Source organism: Hibiscus syriacus, unplaced genomic scaffold (assembly GCF_006381635.1).
Source record: "Hibiscus syriacus cultivar Baekdansim isolate YM2019G1 unplaced genomic scaffold, ASM638163v2 tig00116959_pilon, whole genome shotgun sequence".
Taxonomy (NCBI): Eukaryota; Viridiplantae; Streptophyta; class Magnoliopsida; order Malvales; family Malvaceae; genus Hibiscus; species Hibiscus syriacus.
In genome coordinates, this window is record NW_024063485.1 from 438,817 (window position 1) to 460,517 (window position 21,701).

Consider the following 21,701-nt stretch of genomic DNA (forward strand, 5'->3'; position numbering starts at 1 on the left):
AATTGATAGATTTCACATTTTAGAGAATCGATTTTTTTATTCCGAAATAACATAGGAAGCAACTGCTTCAAATACAGGAAATTTGGATGTCCTAACCTACGATGCCACGTTATGACAGTGTCCTCGTTTGAAGCAGAGAGAGAAAATACTCATTTTTTATTCTTGTCCTTGTAATCATCCCATATATAGAGTCCATCATCAGCCTTAGCAGTGCCAATCATCCTCCCCAATTTTTTTCCTGTATAATACAACCATCAGCATAAAATTCAACACAAACAGCCTTGTCTTCAGTAAGTTTACTTACTGACAATAAATTACAAGATAAACTAGGGACATGAAGAACTTTCTCGAGTGAGAAGTCCTTAGTGAGTCGAACAACCCCATTTTCAGCAATAGATGAGTATTAACCATAAACTATCTGAATTCGAGATTGGTTATGGCAGGGGGCATACATATGGAATAGTGATAAATTACATGTCATGTGATCGGATGCTCTCGAATCTAGAATCCAAGATGGATGATTACTGGATTCAAAAGTAATATTAAAAGCAGTACCTTGAACAATCAAGGAACCATGGCTTATTGGTGCACTGAGTAACTTGTGATGAGTTTCAAGTTGGATTTTGTTAGGCTAACATCCTGAACAACTTCAGTAGGTACAGGGGTTGCTGTGGATAAGCTACCCAAGGATAAAAGAGCCTTATTTTCCTTCTGAATTTTTGTTGTACCATGATAATCCTGGAGCTTGAAACATTTCTCCTTTGTGTGACCAGTACAGTTACAGTGGCTACACCACAGTCGATCTCCTGAGCGACTTAGTTTTGAATCATTCCTTGCTCGATTCTTTTAAGATTAAGGGCCCCTTGAGACCAGGACAGATGATTTAGTAGGACTATGACCAGAATTGGTCACGGGTTTTGGTTCCTTGGAATCTCCCATCATCACTCGGCGACGATTTTCTTCTCTCCGAACCTATGCAAATGCTTCTCCAATGGTTGGAAGACGGGTCCTACCTAGAATACGGCCACGAACTTCGTCCAAGTCTCGGTTCAGCCCTGCTAGGAACTCATAGAGCCGTTCTTTATTGAGATGTGACATGCACTTGGTGTGCTCCAAGCCTTCACCCCAGTCCACTTCATAGTACATATCGAATTCCTGACATAAGACTTTTAAGTTGTTGTAGTACCGTGTAACATCAAGAGTTCATTGCTGAATGTCTTTTAATTTTAGCTTGATTTCAAAAACTTGAGAAGCATTTCCTAGATCAGAATAGTTCTCCTTGACTGCATCCCACATTTCTTTTGCAGTCTTGAATAAGAGGTAGGTTCGGCTTATGTGACTCTCCATGGAGTTGATCAGCCAGGCCATGACAATAGAATACATAGGATCAGTAAAGGAAGGACGTGGAATTTCGCCACTGATATATCCTAGTTTCCCACGGCCTCGAATCACCATGAGTACTGATTGGACCATTGTAAAAAATTCTTCCCATCCAATCGGTGATTAGTGATTGTGAGGGACGAATTAACATCACTATTAGATAGTGCTTGATTGACATTCTGAGTTACTTGTGAAGTCTCAGAATTAGAAATATTTTCAGTGTTTGTCATAATAGAAAAACAAGACACGAGAGAAAACTAAAAAAGTAGAATGGATCAGAAAATCCCTACAACTCTGATGCCATGAACTGATTTGAGAAAAAAATGATTATGATATTTCTCTAACAGCAGATTAGAACTTTAAAGGAAGGTTTAGTACAAAAATAGGAAAATATCCCTAAAAATTAGGAACTACAATTAGAGACATATTTACACTAAGTTAACTCCTAAAAATAAGGAAGAATATTCAGTTCCTTAATTCTAAGATTTCCAACATAAGATTACTTTAATTGGCATTCATTCAACATCTTAATCGCATGAAGTTGACCAACACCATTTGTGATCGATTTTCTTTCATTCATTCTTGTTTCGAAGGTAGTTAAACTCAAACCAAGTGGCTTTACTTTGATCCATCATCATAATTCTCATGCTTTTCTTAAGCGTCAATCATTTTTGCTCTTTCCTGTTTTCTTATTTTTCCTGTAAACAACTTTTTCTTGGCGTTTTCTTTTATGTTTTCCTATGCATTTCCCATATACTTAAACACTCATTTACCTTTTGCAGATAAGCTTCTCCGATTGGTTTTTGTCTAAAGGTGGTACACGCATGAGTATCCAGAGAATGTGGGATCCGGTTGCTTATGCCTTGGGTTTCATTGACTGTGATAACATAAGCGCCCGTTGCATACTCACCATTTTCTCGCTGTTTGCCACTAAGACAGAGGCGTCCCTTCTGCGTATGCTGAAGGGTTCTCCGGATGTTTACTTGAGTGGTCCCATCAGAAACTATATAACAGAAAGAGGAGGCAGGTATGTTATAAATATAGGCATACAAACTATTTTGTACGGATTAATGGTTCACATATAGGTTTCTTCTATAAATAATCGACTAGTTCTCGTCTTTAATTGCTTTATTTGCTAAAACAGGTTTCATCTGAGGTGGGGGTGCAGAGAAATACTTTACGATTAATCGCAATCATCTGCTTTATTTTGTACGGAAATTTAGTTGCAATATATGTTTTAATCAGACCCGTTTCATAGATTGAGCTTAAGGATTGGCACACTCAAACCAGTTGTATGAGATGCAAAAAAAAAAAAAAAATGCAAACTCAGTTGCTCGATAATGTTAAGGTTGTAAACACTCACTTTCGTCATGAGTTATTTTTTTTATTCTATATATATATTTATATAGTAATATAATACATAATTTTCGGTAAACGATTTTCAAAAATATATATTATATAGTTTTTTAAAAAACGTTTTTAAAATATATATATAATATATATTTTTGAAAACATTTTGAAAACATTTATATATTATATAATTTTTTTAAAAACTTTTTGAAAACATATATATTATATAGTTTTTAAAATTAATTTTTTTTAAAAATATACATTATATAATTTTGAAAATTAGTTTTTAAAAAATATATATTATATAGTTTTGAAAATTAGTTTTTAAAAATATATATTATATAGTTTTGAAAATTATTTTTTAAACATATATATTATATTATATAGTTTTAAAACGTTTTTTATATCTATTTATTTATTTTATTTATTATTATTATTATTATTATTATTTATCACTTATTTTTATTTTTTTATTTTTTTTTGTTTTTTCAGGTCCAGTAACAGTTCACATATTGATCCAAAGGAATGGGTCTGAACTAGCCAAGGGAATTTAGGGTTTGGAACCCTAACATATCAACAGCGCCGCAACCATAAAAAAGAGCCCTGACCCTCGTGCCTCTCGCAACCAACGCCGGTTTTCCCGGTACAACGGTTACGTGTGACACGCAAACACCAACAAACAGCAAAATATAAGTATTTTGGTTCCAATCAAACGCTAAAAAATAAGATACTTCACAGTTATAAATATGCATGCAAATCGAAAGAGGGAGGGAAAAAATACATCTGTTACCCGGTTTGAACGAGGGAAACGAGCAGCGGGGTTTCAATGCAATTAAGGGTCGTCGGTAACAGAAATAGGGGCAGTCGATGCAAAAGGGCAACCCGATTCTGTCGCCCCCACGATCGGTCGTTGACCAGCAAGGAAATCAGGCAGCAGTCGTAGCTGGAAACAATCGGCTTGCACCTTGGCCAGCAACGGCAAAGGGTAGATCTAATACCAGCCGATTTGGCCTCGCACGTAACCCGACCCCTTTGGCCACCGAGAACAAACGTTACATTCCTCACGATGGTTGGGTTTCGATTTTGTACCTTATCGACGCTCAAACGAAGACCACACGACAAGAAGATGGAACGAGGGAAGAATCTCGGTCTAGCGATTATCACCGTGACCTAGGCTTAGCGACGGCATAACGGGAGAAGATGAAGCGGTGGCTAGAGAAAGAAGCAGAGGAGGCTATTTGACCAAACTGACACGCCTTTAACGAATATTTACCTTTTTGGCATCGTTTAATATATATTTCCCGAAGTGGCACCCTTTCGGCTGAGTTGGCGAAAGGCGCGTCCCCGGGGACGCGCTTTACCCGTTTTCGTTGAGTTGGATGCCACGTGTGGAAGGCGCATCCCCGGGGACGCGCCTTTCGCCAGCTCGACTGCCACATATTTTGTTTAATAATAAATATTTTATTTTTTATTATTATAAATTAATAATATATTATGTAAAGTGTTTGTAAGAATTATCAAATGTATTTTGTTAATGTGTGTTAAAGGTGGAGTGAATTATCTACATTAATATGATATAACAATATATAAAAACCAGTTTTGACTTTATTGTAGTTATAGGAAAAATGTATGAAATTATAATATTACACATATGTTATATTATTATTTGATTTTGATTATCGATCTATTAATTTTATCAGTTAATTATTTAAATGTTATCAATCTAGTCATCTCTTATCAATATTTAACGAAAATATTGATGCATAAGTTAATAAATTAGTATAATTACATATTTAATCTTCAAGACTTATATATTTTATGAAATTAGTCTTATTGAAAATTTAATTTAATAAATTTAATCCTCCAATTAGAACTGAAGTGTCATCGTATATAAATTTTTTAATAACTTTTAATTTGTTTAATTTAATATTTTTCTCTACTTAGAAGGTGGAATTATTATTATATTTAAAAAAATTATAACTAATAATTTAATTAATATATTAAATAAATATTTAAATAATTATGTATTTAAAGTTAAAAAAATTATTTAGGTGTACATACATTGACAAATTATATAAATGCAATAACATTAAATTATTAGAAACAAAAACATTCATTTAAATACAATATTAATTACATAAGAGTTAACAGTTTTATGATAACAGAGCTGACATTTTTTTCTATTGTGCCCGATGTTTCTACAATGCCCACATCGTTTTTGTTCTGTTGACTTCTCTCGAATATCCATATCACAATGTATTCTAGTAGATTTTGGACGACCTGAGTCCCTCAATAGCAATGGATCTGGTACAATTGTAAGCCAAGTTTGAATCTCATTTAGGTCTCTTTCGTTTTCTATGGGCGGAAACTCAAATTCATATACCTTGAATACTTGTGAAAGTTGGTATACGGGATCAACATAATTTTTGTAGTCCAAATGTGAATGTGAGCAAGCAACAATGACATGAGAGCATGGATATTTGAGTACTTGAAAAAAACCACAATCGCACCACCTCTCTTACAGATTAACTCTGAAAGAGTTATCTCTAATCCCTTGCAGCGGACGTGGCATTTCGGTTACACGAAACAATTCACGGGTGCGAGAAAAATTTGTAACTAACATCCCATTTGATGCAGCCACTTTTTTCTGTAAATCAACTACTAGTCTTGGGTGGTAAATATGTCCGTTTTGCATTCAAGTAAGAGCTTGTCCACCGAGCTTTGCAAAGAGTTGACCCAAACGAAAATAAATCGTTTTAACCAACGTCGTGACTGGTAAATGACGCGCCCTCTTTAAGGTTGAATTTATTGCTTCAGCCAAGTTTGTTGTCATATGACCATAGCGATACCCCCCGTCATATGCATTTATCCACATTTCTTTGCTGATGTCCATAATGTACTCGCACCCCTTCTTATTTTTGCCAAACAGCTCTTGTAGCATCGACTCAAACCTTTGAGGTAAGAGTTCGTAACCTAAGCCATTAGGAATATGTAATAGTTAATATGAAGTATAAATAAGTATAAGTAATAAGAAATTGATAGAAAATTTGGGAAAAAGTAACATACCCATCCGCACGACTAACTGGCGTTCATCATTCTTCTTGTATTTTCCGTAATAGTTTGCAGCAATATGACGGACACAATAACGATGTTGAACATGTGGAGGTCTATACATTGTACCCAAAGAGTCCATTGCTGCTTTTATCCCGGCTCCTCGGTCTGAAATAATGCATACTCGTTCCCTGGTGACAACATGTAAACGTAAATTTTTAAGGAAAAAAGCCCAAGACTCAGTGTCTTCTCCTTGAACGAGGGCAAACGCAACAGGAAGAATATTGCGGTTTCCATCTTGGACCACAGCCAATAATAAAAAATTTGCTTGTATTTCCCATACAAGAAAGTACCATCAATTTGGACAACTGGTTTACAATACTTGACTGCATTAATACACTAAGGGTAAGTCCAAAAGACACGGTAAAATTGGCAGCGATCGCGAACCATTCGATCATTCACGTAATGATGTTGAGTTTCGAACTCAACAATTGTCCCGGGATTAAGTCTTTGCACAACATGAAACCAACTGGGCAGCTCGTTGTAAGAGGAATCCCATTCGCCATGAAGTTTGCAAATGGCATTCTGTTTTGCCAACCACACTTTTTTATATGAGACAGTGTACCCATATTGTGATTGTATAGCAGAAATCAACACTGCAACAGCTATATGAGAGCTTTGCTTCACAATGTGCATGATTGCTTGACAAATAATATTGGAGTCCAAGTTGGGATGATCCTGGTTTATACCTGTTGCACAACATGTATGAGGACCGTTGTATCTGGTTAGTTCCCATAAGTTGTTCTTCCTTTTCCTCTTTGATACACGGACCATCCATTAACATCCGTTGTCACATTGGACGCAGTAGCAGACATATTTCTCCGTGTTAGATCGATCAACTCGGGACTTAACTAAGTTATGAATATTGTAACTCTTTATTGCCATCATTGCTTCCTCCTTCGATGCGCGAACTCCATTCCAATATGTAAATTATCGTCATTGACTAATGATTGAAGTCCATAGTTGCCAACATCAGGAAGATCTGGAAATTCAGGCTCATACATTGCATCATAATTAGCCTCATACATATGTGTAGGAAGTTCGGCTGGTGTTGTATTTATCAGAACGTCATCCTCGTCATCATCAGAATGTACGTTAAACTGTGGTGAGTCAGGTTCAACGAATAATCCCGTTTCAGCACCATCTGCACCTGGCTCCCAAAGAGGTTCTTTTGGTGGAGATGAGGGTTCATCCGATAATCTAATGTTGAGGTTAAATAAGTTCCCGCTTGCGTGTCCTCCCCTTGAACTTGAGGCCATTGTATCATGTGGGATGTGAATAGACTGCCGTCTCGTTGGCATTTCCATATGTAAGTCGAAATCATTGGCAGATGAATGTCTGCCCCTTGAAGTAGAAGAGATGTTGCCATATGGATTATTGGTGAAGCCACGTGGGTTGAGATCATAAGCAGTTGCAGATGAATGCCTTCCTATTGAACTTGAGGGCATGGTATCTGGCGTTGGATCCGCCATTAATGATGTGAAATCATTACAGATCAGTTGTGTTGGGCTATCAACTTGATCAGTTTGATATGCAATGCCAAAGTGAGAGGAATATGAGAGGTCGGGCTATTCTACCTCCATTAAACTCTGGCGGAGTAGCTCCAAGATAATCAATGCACATTGATTGCCAATCATCATCCGCCATACCACACATCATATTTCCGTCGACGGGAAGCCCCAGATGCATAGAGACATCCTCCAATGTAATTGTGGCCTCTCCACATGGAAGGTGAAAAGTATGTGTCTCGGGCCTCCACCTCTCAATCAGTGCAAAAATTAGGACAGGTTCGAGTTTGCAACTGCCTATAATTGTTGCAATATACCCGAACCCGGCAGAAGCCAAATATGGCAAAATATGTTCTGGTGTCGGTATACGTGGATTTTTAATAAAAGTCTCTAAAATACGATCAGTATCCTAAATAATATACATTATAAAAAATAAAAATTAATATAAATTCATAATAACTTTAAAATAAAAATAAATTTAAATATTAACATTAATTATAAAAAATATTACCATATCGCTAAAATGTCTGGAGATATGATCAATATCCAATCGCAACATCATTTCATTTTCCATTATAACTGTAGACAAAACAATATAATTAGCAAAAAAATATTAATAATTCTAAATAAATAATAATTATATAAATATATTTTAATAAAAAAAATATATTTACATAAATATATTAATATAAAATAATAACTATTTAAAAAATACTAACATAAAAATAAATTTCTTACCACTAATAACAAATTTAAAACTCAATAGTTGGAGAATTTGAGTTATATAAGAGAGGAGAATATGATTTGGTGTGAAGAATGAGGGGGGTTGAGGGGGTTTATATAGGGGAGGGGGGTAGTTTGGGAAAACGGATGGGGGCATTTATGGCATTTAATGGAAGACGCGTCCCCGGGGATGCGCTTTCCACACGTGACAGTCGAGTCAGTGAAGGCGCGTCCCCGGGGATGCGCCTTCCACACGTGGCATCCAACTCAGCGAAAACACAGGTAAAATGCGTCCCCGGGGACATGCCTTTCGCCAGCTCAACCGAAAGAGTGCCACTTCGGGAAATATATATTAAACGATGCTAAAAAGATAAATATTCGTTAAAGTCATGTCAGTTTGGTCAAATAACCAGCAGAGGATCATCTCTCGAAAGCAGTAAGTGGGAACAGAGAGTTGTCTTGCTTTATGGTTTGCCATAATGCTTGGACTCTGAGTAAGGCTCATGCTTTTTATTTATTATTTGTCGATGATTGATTTGAATGGACGTGGCCTCCATTTCGCTTGGTTAGGTTAGTTGAATTCATTTTCTTAAATTTTGGTTTATATGACATTAATTAGTATAGTTAAAACATTGGTTTAATGAGTTGAAAGTCACCATAAATTTATAATTAGGTGTTGCGTGTATCCTAATTTATTAACTTGGAGTAAATAAATATGGTCATTAATCACCATTAAATTATATTTTAACTAAATTAGTAATAATGATATTAATTTGATTAATTCGTTTGTTGGGTTAGACAATTAGTATTATTATTTCTATTATTATTTAATTTTTTTACTCGATATTTTTCTTATTTACCATCTAACATTTTTGATTTTTCAGTAGTAGTTTCAATCGATTATAGGTAAGCAATTCGAATCGGATTTTTTAAATCTTAATTTAAATTTTCGCAAGTAAAGACAACCGGTAAATTAATTGGTACCGAAAGGGCGGTTTAAGGGTGCTAATCCTTCCTTGACCGTAACCGACTCCCGAACCTGACACATTTCTGGTAAAGCGTAGATCAGGTAAGATGGTGTCCAACCCACCTAAATTCGTTTTAAAATGGTCGGTGGTGACTCCAACCAAATACATTTTCTTAAGTCGAAGCCCCAATTTCGGGCCCAACCGAAAGACGGTTACGACAGCTTGGCGACTCCGCTGGAGATAGGTGAGTGAGTCAGGCTGAAATTAATTTTCGGTTGTCTTTTTTAGCGAAAGTTATAAATTTTAATTTTAATTTATTTATTCGATTCTAATTATTTGCCTTTGGTTATTTTTTCAAGTAAATAGTTGTACTAACGTTTTTTTAATGATTTTAGAATTTTCAAAATTGTCATCTCTAGCTCTATACCCGAGCTTCGAATGCTTCGAATCCTATTTAAGTGGGGGTGAAAGCGACGCCTTCGTGTGAATTTATTCACCATGCGGGCCTAGCAAGTAGCCTTCGGTATTCTTATACCTTATGTCTTTGTGTGAATTTATTCACCGTGCGGGCCTAGCAAGTAGCCTTCGGGATTCATATACCTTATGTCTTTGTGTGAATTTATTCACCGTGCGGGCATAAGGGAATGTTTCCTCTTGAGTTTAACTTAGTCCACACAAGCTTGTAATGGGCTTAGGACTAAGGGTCTGGCAAGCCCAAGGGGGGCACCAGCAAGGAGAACTTGAGTAACTTTTTAGAACCTAAACCGGGAGAATACAGGGAATTAGAGCTCACCCTAAGACCTCATTCCAAACCCTAGGCTGTTTTGTTTCATGTTTTATTTTCTGTTCAAAGCATGCAAACTAGACAAATATGCGGTTAGGATTTGTTTGAAATTAGCACGCGGGATAGAGATCATGTCCGGGTAGGAATTAAAGCATGTGGGGTAGGATTTTTCATTTTTATTATTGTTTTGATTTACCTCACTAACTCTTTTTATTTTTTGTTTTCCTTAATTTTGTTTTCATCATTTGCATAATTTAAAAGAGGTGTTGATCCACAAAAAACGTGTTTGTTAAACATGAATAATCTGCATTAATAGACAAAGGGGTTATAATACAAAGAGATGAAAAGCTCAGAAGTCCAGCCATGATCAAAGAATACTCAGGGGCAAAGGTTGCAGGGGGCAAGACGAGGAAAATGTTACTGACCTGGAGAATCCCTTCAAAAACAACAAGAACAAGATGGCGAAACCCTAGCAAGGCTGGAGACCATTATTGACGAATTCAAGAAGCAAGCTTTGGATAGCTCCTATCAATGGAGGGCTCCAATGACACTTTCATTTAGAATAAGCTCGGCATAGAGTGAAAGCCGGAGATAGAGTCATTTGAGACCTTTTTTGGGGCAAACAGCTCGTCACTTGCACAGTCTAGCCAAATGAACCGAAACATCTCGACAGACGAAAGACGAATCAACTTGTCAGAAATTGTGCGGGATCTATACCATAAAAAAAAATTTGTCTCTTCGGACGTAACACTTTTTCCCCCAATAAGGATTATTCAGAATAACAAGAACATTTTTTTGGATCAATGCCTCGAACATTGCATGCATTATGCATCTAGACATATTTTGCATTTTGTTATTTTTCTTTAATTCGCATTAACTAACATATGCATGTCTCATAAAAAAGGAACACATACTGGATACACCACCTCAAGCATTGAACACACCCCATCCGCATAACACCCGCCTGAAAAAGAAGAATATGGAAGCAAAAATGGAGAAAATCGAGGAGAACATGGCAAAATTGTATAAAGAACTTGAAGACAAGATAAACCAAAGTAGTCTGAGTACTCTGAAAGCAATCACAAAGAACCAAGAGTCCTTGGTTGATCAGATCGTTTCCAAGTTAGTTGGCATACAACAGACCAGTGCGCCTGAGGCAGGTTCACCGGAAGGGGTAACTATACAACCTACCCAGCAATTGGTTATCTAACCTGAAATCTTACCAAAACTTCGAGGGGACTCATCTGCTGCAAAAGAGAAGCCCTCGTCCTCTGTATTTAATCCTAAGAACAATCTAGGTTATTACCATGTATCAGATTTGGACGAAGATGACAAAGCGAAGAAGATGGAGGAAAAAATCAAACAATTGGATAACCAAATGAAGGTAGTCAAAGGAGACCATGACTACCATGAAATCGATGCCGCGGAACTCGGTCTAGTCCCGGACTTGGTTCTTCCTCCCAAATTTAAGTCCCCGAAATTCGAGAAGTTTGACGGGAACAGTTGTTCATCCGCTCATATCACTATGTTCTGCCGAAAGATGACAGGATATGGAGGAAACGACCAACTCCTGATCTACTGCTTCCAGGAGAGTCTGTCGGGCTCAGCCATTCGGTGGTACAACCAGTTAAGCCAATGAAATATCAAGACCTGGAAGGACCTGGCCAACTCATTTCTGGAATAATACAAGCATATCAATAACATAAGGCTAGATCGAGTTATACTACAAAGCATGGAAAAGAAGCATAATGAGAGTTTCAGGCAATACGCACAAAAATAGAGGGATTTGGTTGTGCAAGTTCATCCATGGTTGGATGAAAAGGAAACCCGAAAGCTCTTCGTACAGACCCTGAAGGCTCCATACTTCGGGCACCTGGTTGCGATCACATCAGGAAGCTTTTCAGACTTGGTTATGGCCGGAGAAATGATTGAGTCGGCCATAAAGCAAGGCAAAATTAGGGATGGGGAGGCCAGTAGGAAACCTTCTACGTGAGAGCGGGATGGAGAGATTAACAACATCAACCATACCAGTAAAGGTATTACGATCTCCAAACTGAAATCAACTGCAGCTGTACCATCAGGTAGAGGTGTAAACGAGCCGAGTCGAGCTCGAGTATTGCCGAGCTCGAGTATTGCCGAGCTCGACTCGAACTCGAAAACTTTAATCATAAGCTCGACTTGACTCGAAAACTCGCGAGCCTAAAATTTTCAAGCTCGACTCAAACTCGAAAGATAATAATGAAACTCGACTCGAACTCGAAAGATAATAATGAAACTCGACTCGAACTCGAAAAGGCTCAAAAGTTCAACTGAAGCTCAAGACTCGATTGAAGCTCGATTTTGAGCTCGATTCAAACTCAATTTTGAACTCGATTCAAGCTTGATTATGAGCTCGATTCAAGCTCGACTTAAGCTCGAGAATGGGTTAATATTTTTTTGCTGAAATCTATCCCCTTTTATACATTCGACTTACCCCTTATTCCCCCAGAACTAACGATGTGGGATATCAACTTACATAGAATAGTGTATTGACAGCACAGAAAACCCCCTTTGCATCAATGTAGATAGAAAGAAATCAAGTGATCGGTTTTCATCAAAATGACAAGCAGAATCTTGTAAAAAAGAAACTATAAATACAATTAAATGAAGAACAATCTGCATAATTAAACTTTCTTCTCGAGAAATCAATAACCATTTAAGAAGCCTTTTCTGCAACCAACACCAACCTCGTGCATTTCATTTTCATTCATTTCGTCCTTTTCCCTTCTCTTTTTGAACGTTACTCACATTTGTTGACCATCTTTTCTTCTTTCTTTTATTCTTTTCATGTACTATAAGTATATAGCAGGCTCTTATGCTTGCAGAAAAAAGAGAAGCTTGACAAAGGCCCATAAGCACATATAGCAGTAAGAAGTAGGAATTCTCTCGACTTTTATACAGGCTTAGTATAGGTCTTTCTTTAACTCTTCACATCCCCAAAGCTCTCCACTTCCTGCAAGTCAAAGAAACAGGGAGAAAGATAATTTGGGTTTCCTGAAACTGATCCAGCATTCCAAGGTAAACAAATTAATGCTTCGAAAATGATTGAATGAGTAGGAATTTCTGAAATCCGAATCTATTGTTTTTGCATTCTTTTGATTTGATTGGAAAAAAGGCATGTTTTAGAACAATGTTGTATTTTTTTAGTTTGAGTTATGGGTTTATCAGATTTGGTAAGTTTTAGAATTGATTCTGTGAAGTAATGGTTGCCTAATTACTAGAAAAGCCTGGATTTCGAAGCATTGCTGCATTGGGCACTTGTTCTTGTGCTTTTAAACAGAAAGGTTTTAATCTTTGCATGTGGTTCCTTGCTTTCCTTTGCTCAACTACTTTTATATGCTCGTGTTCCTTCCACTTCAAAAGATTTTCATCGTGCTTATCGGTAGTCCATAAAAATATATACCTGCTTTTTATACTACTTCAAAGACAAATATGATGGAGGACAAAGACAAATAGATAATTACTTGATTGGTGAAACCAACCCCAAATCCAAGCAAGATACGACCTAAGATAAGCATGGTAACATTAACAACGCCCCCATTAACGGCATCACTAGCAAGGAATGTGAGGCCACCTAACACCATTGTGTTTCGTCGACCCAATGACGCGGCTAGCAACCAGTGATGCAGCCAACAAGCAACGTACAGTGAAGTAAATGAGGATAAAACTGGGTATCATTCACGTAATAGATGTTGTTATTAGCCTGTTGCTTTTCGTATTACTGATGGGAAAAATTTCTAAGAAATGGTTGCATAGTTGTCACCCCTCCTGTAAAATATTTAGCCAGTGATACTAGGGAAATTTCAGTTTCGGCAGACTCAAGGTTTTAGTACAAATTTATCCATTCGAAATTCCATTCACCATAATTGTATGGTGTTGTGAACAAATATCAATGTTATTCTATTTAATATCTTAATTATTAACTCGACACTACATGCTTGATTTCCAAAGGTTATACTGCTGTATGATTCAAAGAGTATTCGATCATTTGGAATTTTATTAATCAATAATGTATTTTTAATAAATTTAATAATATAATTTTAAAAAATCTAAAATTATAAAATAATATTTTTTCGAGCTGCTCACGAGCTTTCGAGTCGAGTATCGAGTAGCTCGTTTCGGCTCGTTAAGAACTCGAGTCGAGTCCATTCGATCCGAGTATTATCGAGCCAAGATCGAGTCGATCTCGAGTAGCTCACGATCTGTCTCGTCTCATTTACAGCCCTACCGTCAGGTATTTCTAAACAAGATTTCAGAGAACCCGGAAGGAAAGGGAGCATTTGAGCCTATTCCCATGACCTATAAGGAGCTTTACCAGCAACTTCTTGACACCCATGTAGTGTCACCATATCGGTGGAATCCATAAAGCCCCATATCCCAAGTGGTATGATGAGATACACATTGTGAATATCACGGCGGTGTCCCAGGGCACACAATTGAGAACTGTTACGCATTCAAGAGAGTCGTACAGAAGATGCGTAACCAGAACTGGATCGACTTCAACAACTTGGGGTCATCCAAGTGAAAAACCATTTCATCATTTGAGACATTTGTTGAATTTGTTTTTTCTCTTTCTCAAGTTTGTGTAAGGACATTCGAATAAATTTATGTTACTTTAAAGATGTTAAGCAATGAATCACATTTGCAAACTTGCAATTCTCTGAATATCATTTGAATTAAGAAACTCTGTAAATGGTTCAAAGTTACGAGTATTTCACAAAGTAACATGATTTAAAACAAGGACTTTGACCTTACTAAGAATATACCCTCAAACACCGTACCCTGCTCTTGCAATTAACCAATATAACCTTTTCCTTTCATAAGGTACGGACAACATGGGGCATCCTTTTGCATATGAGATTACTATACTTTTTATTTAAGAGGTTCAGTGATGATAACGATCTTCACATGTGAAATAGTGAAGTAGGTGAATCTAGTTTAGGTCAGTTGCTTGGAAATTGAACTCTAAAGATGAGATTCCTTGACTTTAAAAAAAACACCAAGACTATAATAGGTTCTTCTTGACAATCTTAAGAAATTAAATCCACAAAAACTGAGCTATTCCGCTAAGGCAATTGGTTATAGAGGAAACTCAAAAGCCCTGGCTTTATGAATAGATTACGTTCAAACCATGACATTACTCGGACACTTGGCAATTCGGTGTTTGCTCCACTGCTATTCTCAGTCTGAAGACTTTGTGATGAGATGAACCATTCATTTAACCTGATAAAAGTGATTATAATATTAAGCTTTCCCTCTAAAGCAATTGGTTAAACGCCCCGACTTTATGGATTTGGCTAGCCAGATAATGGCAAATTAAATCAAATTTATCTCAACAAGAAATTTTCGGTAATAATTGACTAAGGGAGTTAAGGAACACCTGTTATAGTCAATTTCACACGAGCACTCAAGGATTTATTTTAGACTGATATTCTGCACTACCTTTGTTAGAGGAGCCTACAAAACTTGAACAAACGGAAGATTTTTAGAGGACGAAATAAAAGGTCTAGTAATTGATCGTGCTAGTTGCGTCATTTGTCTGCATCCAATTAAAATGCCAAGCCAAAGAAAAAGTATGTTACGATATTTAAAAAAAATGACATTTTGGGTTACCAAAACCTTAGAAAGAATGACAACCTAAAGCCAACTCATCCATTTAAACATTTGTCAAAGAGCTATAACTCTGAAAGCATTAAAGGGCTCTTGATTTCGTGATATTCTTTGAACTCACGTTTACAATTTGATTCAATGCGAACAATATTTACAACATTTTTCATTTTCCCTCCTAAAACAAGAAAAAGGAGAAAAACATTTTCAAATAACAGTCTAGATATGAAAGGTCCGTAAAGCCAAAGCTCAAAAAACAAATGGGGCATGATCGATTCCAAGGACCAGATTGGCAAACAAAACACGAGACTCCATCGAGAGATAACAGAGCTCATCATTTGCATGCATCTTAGGCATACTTAAGAGCATCACATTTATTACTTTTTCGTATACATGATTTTTTATAGCTTTTAGAGTCAAGTTTCGACTCAAGGTGAAAGAACCTTTAAAGATTGATGGTGATTGCTTAACTTAGCATCAGAAGCTAAACCTCAACCATTTTAGATGAATTTGAGAACCAGTTCAGAACAAATCTAGTCAGCTCAACTCAATAACGAGCAACATATTTCAAGTTAATATCTTCAAGCCAGATTTCGATTCCACGGGGAGGAGGATATCCTGGACTGACATAATTTATTAGTGGGCTTTCCCGTGAAGAGAATCATCCAAAATCACTTAGTTCAGACTCGATCAAAGGAACCACCTGAAAATCATGTTCGGCTTAGACCATAAAGGGAAGCCATTTTTTAAGAAACTATCGGCAGCATAACTCAATGGTTGTTGTCAGTCAAGACCTTCGAGTTCGACTACGCTCAGCTCCAGGTACATCATTCACATATACTCAAGGCTAGAAGGGTTTCTATGACCAAAAGACCTTCGAGTTCGACTACGCTCAGCTCCAAGGCATATCATTGCAGCACACTTAAGTCAAGAAGGGTTTTCTGCCAACATAAGACCTTTGAGTTCGACTACGCTCAGCTCAACGACATCATTTGCAGCATAGCTTAAGTCAAGAAGGGTTATCTGCCAAAGACCCCCTAGTTCGATTACACTCAGCTTCGAGGGCATATCCATTTACAACATAACTCAAGGCTAGAAGGGTTCTGTCACCAAAAGACCTTCGAGTTCGATTACACTCAGCTTCGAGGGCACATCATTTGCAGCATAACTTAAGTCGAGAAGGGTTATCTGCCAACCAAAGACCTTCGAGTTCGACTACGCTCAGCTCCAAGGCACATCATTTGCAGCATAGCTTAAGTCGATAAGGGCTATCTGCCAAAGACCCTCGAGTTCGATTACACTCACTTCGAGGGCACATCATTTACATATAACTCAAGCTAGAAGGGTTATCTGTGACCAAAAGACCTTCGAGTTTGACTACGCTCAGCTCCAAGGCGCATCATTTGCAGCATAGCTTAAGTCGAGAAGGGCTATCTGCCAAAGACCCTCGAGTTTGATTACACTCACTCAGCTTCGAGGCACATCATTGCAACAGCTCAAGGCAAGAAGGGCTATTTGCCAACAAAAGACCGCCAAAGACCCTCGAGTTTGATTACACTCACTCAGCTTCGAGGGCACATCATTTGCAACATAGCTCAAGGCAAGAAGGGCTATTTGCCAACAAAAGACCTTCGAGTTTGACTACGTTCAACTGTAAGGCATATCATTTGCAGCATAACTTAAATCGAGAAAAGTTATCTACCAACCAAAGGCCTTCAAGTTCGACTACGCTCAGCTCCAAGGCGCATCATTTACAGCATAGCTTAAGTTGAGAAGGGCTATCTGCTAAAGACCCTCGAGTTTGATTACACTCAGCTTCGAGGGCATATCATTTACAGCATAACTCAAGGCTATAAGGGTTATCCGTCACCAAAAGACCTTCGGGTTCGACTACGCTCAGCTCCAAGGCACATCATTTACAGCATAACTTAAGTCGAGAAGGGCTATCTGCCAACCAAAGACCTTCGAGTTCGACTACGCTCAGCTCCAAGGCACATCATTTGCAACATAGCTTAAGTCGAGAAGGGTTATATGCCAATCGAAGACCTTCGAGTTCGATTACATTCAGCTGAGAGGCAAACCAATTTACAGCATAGCTCAAAGCAAGAAGGGCTATCTCAATAAATTGTCGAATTCGATTCCATCCAGCTCGATGACACCTCAATCATACTATTTTTCGGCTAAAATCGAGGTTTTCAAGTCGAGAAGAAGACCCGAGTTAACCGTGCCTTAGTGACAAAAAAACTGTTTCCCGACAGCATAGCTTAAATGGAGAAAAGTCATATGTCGAGGACCTTCGAGTTCGATTTTCATTCAACTCGAAGGCTTATCAGTCACACGGTGGAGTCAAGGAACTACTTTCCAGTCGAATTTTTTATCCAAGATCTTTAACCAAGAAGAAGACCAAGGTTGACTACATTTGGGCAACGAGAAGCCGCATATCGATTCAAATTTCGAACTACGGTTTCAATTCCATATCATTCAAGATGGACTCAACTTCGCGACGGAGGGGTCATCCGTAACTCAAATTCGACAGGGAGTTATCCTAATTCAATCAATTTTCAGCTCCACCAAGCAAAAATTTGTGTCTTTTTATATTTGTCCTATTTTTCATTCCACGAAAAAGGATAAGAGAGGCAGCTGTAGACACTCATTTTCACCATGAGTTATTTTTTATTCTATATATATATGTTATATAGTAATAATATATAATTTTCGATAACGATTTTCAAAAAATATATTATAGTTTTTAAGAAAATGTTTTAAAATATATATAATATAGTTTGAAAACATTTTGAAAACATTTTATATTTATAGTTTTTAAAAAAAATTGAAAACATATTATATAGTTTTTAAATTTTTTTTAAAATATACATTATATATTTTGAAATTAGGTTTTAAAAAATATATTATATAGTTTGAAAATTAGTTTTAAAATATATATTATATAGTTTTGAAAATTATTTTTAAAATATATATTATAGTTTTAAAACGTTTTTTATATCTATTTTTTATTTTATTTATTATTATTATTTATTTATTATCACTTATTTTATTTTTTTTGTTTTTTGTTTTTTCAGGTCCAGTAACAGTCCACGTATTGATCCAAAGGAATGGGTCTAAACCAGCCAAAGGAGTTTAGGGTTTGGAACCCTAACATATCAACAACGCCGCAACCGTAAAAAAGAGCCCTCCTCGTGCCTCTCGCAACCAACGCCGATTTTCCCGGTACAATGGCGACGTGTGACACGCAAACACCAACAAACAACAAAATATATTATTTGGTTCCAATCAAACGCTAAAAAATAAGTTACTTCACAGTTATAATATGCATGCAAACCGAACGAGGGAGGGAAAAATACATATGTTACCCGATTAGAACGAGGGAAACGAAGCAGCGGTTTTCAATGCGATTTAAAGGCCGTCGTAACGGAATAGGGGCAGTCGATGCAAAAGGGCAACCCGATTCTGTCGCCCCCACGACCGGTCGTTGCCCAGTAAGGAAATCTGGCAGCAGCCGCAGCTGGAAACAATCGGCTTGCACCTTGGCCAGCAACGGCAAAGGGCATATCTAATATCAGCCGATTTGGCCTCCTCGCACGTAACCCGACCCCTTTGGCCACCGAGAACAAACGTTACATTCCTCACGATGGTTGGGTTTCGGTTTTGTACCTTATCGACGCTCGAACGAAGACCACACGACAAGACGATGGAACGAGGGAAGAATCTCGGTCTAGCGATTATCACCAGTGACCTAGGCTTAGCGACGGCATAACGGGAGAAGATGCAGCGGTGGCTAGAGAAAGAAGCAGGGGATCATCTCTCGAAAGCAGTAAGTGGGAACAGAGAGTTGTCTTGCTTTTATGGTTTGCCAAAATGCTTGGACTCTGAGTAAGGCTCATGCTTTTTATTTATTATTTGTCGCTGATTGATTTGAATGGACGTGGCTCCATTTCGCTTGGTTAGGTTAGTTAATTCATTTCTTAAATTTTGGTTTATATGACATTAATTAGTATAGTTAAACATTGGTTTAATGAGTTGAAAATTATTAATTTTTTTACTCGATATTTTTTTTATTTATCGTCTAATATTTTTGATTTTTCAGTATTAATTTCAATCGATCAAATGTAAGCAATTCGAATCGGGTTTTTTAAATCTTAATTTAAATTTTCGCAAGTAAAGACAACCGGTAAATTAATTAGTACCGAAATGGCGGTTCAAGGGTGCTAATTCTTCCTTGATCGTAACCGATTCCCGAACCCGACACATTTCTGGTAAGGCGTAGATCAGGTAAGATGGTGTCCGACCCACCTAAATTCGTTTTAAAATGGTCGGTGGCGACTCCAACCAATTACATTTTCCTAAGTCGAATCTCCAATTTCGGGCCCAACCAAAAGACGGTTAAGACAAAGGTTTTAGCTCACATTTTTCTTTTATTTTTTGCAGGCTACTAACAAGAAACTTGTAACAGCTGATGCTTACGTTGCTGGTCTGTAGTCGGATCTTCAAAAAGTTCACAATTTTAGCTTTTTGTTTTATATAAAATGATTATTTATCATTTCTTTATCGATGGCAGCATGTGATGTCCCTGGAATAAAGAGGTTGCTTCCATCACAGTGGAGGGAATTGCAATTTTTTAATAACATTTACGAGCTAGTCGGAGTACCAGTGTTACCGTACAACTTAGGTACAATTGTGCTTCGTTTCCCATTTGTCCTTAACTCATTAAAAGGCAGCTGAGGCAAGCTGTTGGTCTCGACAACCTCCTGTACACTCCGGATGCAGATTTCTCTTGCTTTGCAGACTTAGCTCTCACTTCTCCAGAAGATTACTACATTGAGGACAAGGTTCATTGCTTCAGTAAGGGCATGCTTTTCTTAGTGTTATTACTTCGTATATTTACATTTGCAATGGTTTTTCCTCTTTTATTACATATTCCTATATTAGTAATTATCATCGGTCTTATGGACTTAAACGAAAACAAAACTGGTTTCGGTCTTAAACATCTAAAATACTGTTTAATCATTTATACCATGTTAATGTTGGGCTTGGACCAAATTTGATGACCTGTAACTCTGTTTACTTCACCCGGTTCTCTTTTGACCGAATAGTTGCTTGGATGGTGTGTTTCAGATGCGTATTGACACCAGGGGACCCTTACATGCCATTTCCGAATGAAGAAATCATAAAGAGAGTAGCAAAGCAGGTTGGAAACTTCAAAGCAACCCTTGTCTTAGTGAATGCAATTTCGATAGAGCAAAATGATTGTCTGAGTTCATTTCCACTTTCAGAACGGATCGTATTTTACACGATATAACATCATGTCTTTGGATTCACTAGATTCTAGAACATGCTTTTGGTTGAATTCTTAAACTCGTCCGCGTGGGCACACAAATGAAGTTGGTGTGAAATACCGTGGCTTGTTCTTATGCACACTAGTTCTATTTCTAATGTTTGATAAGTTGTGGACCAAGTCACTATATCTCGAAGAGGGGCTATGTCAAAGTAGTTGGAGACACGGACGATCGAGAAAGAATTTAGCTGCTCGTTAATCCCATTTACATTTTTCTTTTTTGCTTTCTTAATCTAAACATCAGCTGTCTAGTGAAGTGGTCTGTGTATTTAAGTGTGGACCAGGTACCTTTGTGGCAGTTTGCTTTTAAAACCTCTTCATCAGTCTCTAAAACTCCTTGTGATTACCGTCCGTCAACCGTTCATACCTCATTTGGTGTTTTCATGAAGGTTATTGAAATTTCACCTCATGATCGTCACATCTTTAATCTTCCTGTCTTGTTGACAGGTTTCGGACTTATTCCCCTCGTCCCGAGGCTTAGAAGTTACTTGGTCGTGTGTCAAATCGGGCAATCTCTATATCGTGAAGGGCCTGGTAAAGATCCATTCAGACCTGATCAGAAGACACCTGTAAAGAACTTCTTCTGGCCGATTTACAAAGCAGGCAAGTTCTACTTCTCTTTTTCCACCTTAGAAATGCCGAGTTATCGAACATGGTTACCAGGTGATTCTTGTGAAACCGAAACCCGGGTTTCGGTGCGGTAAATGGGTTATAGTTTTGCATGGTTCGAGTGTGTGCAGGATTACATAGATAGCATGGAAGGAGCGACTTTGTCAGGCAGACAAGTATCAGCCTACATATGTGATGCTGGGGAAGAGGTAGTGGCACTGCAAAATAAGATTGCTGCTGCAATTGGATCCCAACAAACAGATTCCTGA

At 37.5% G+C, this 21,701-nt stretch overlaps 1 pseudogene; it reads left to right on the plus strand.

Annotated features, from left to right (window-relative positions):
• LOC120189799 overlaps positions 1 to 21,701 on the plus strand; it is a 31,831-nt pseudogene extending 10,130 nt beyond the window's left edge.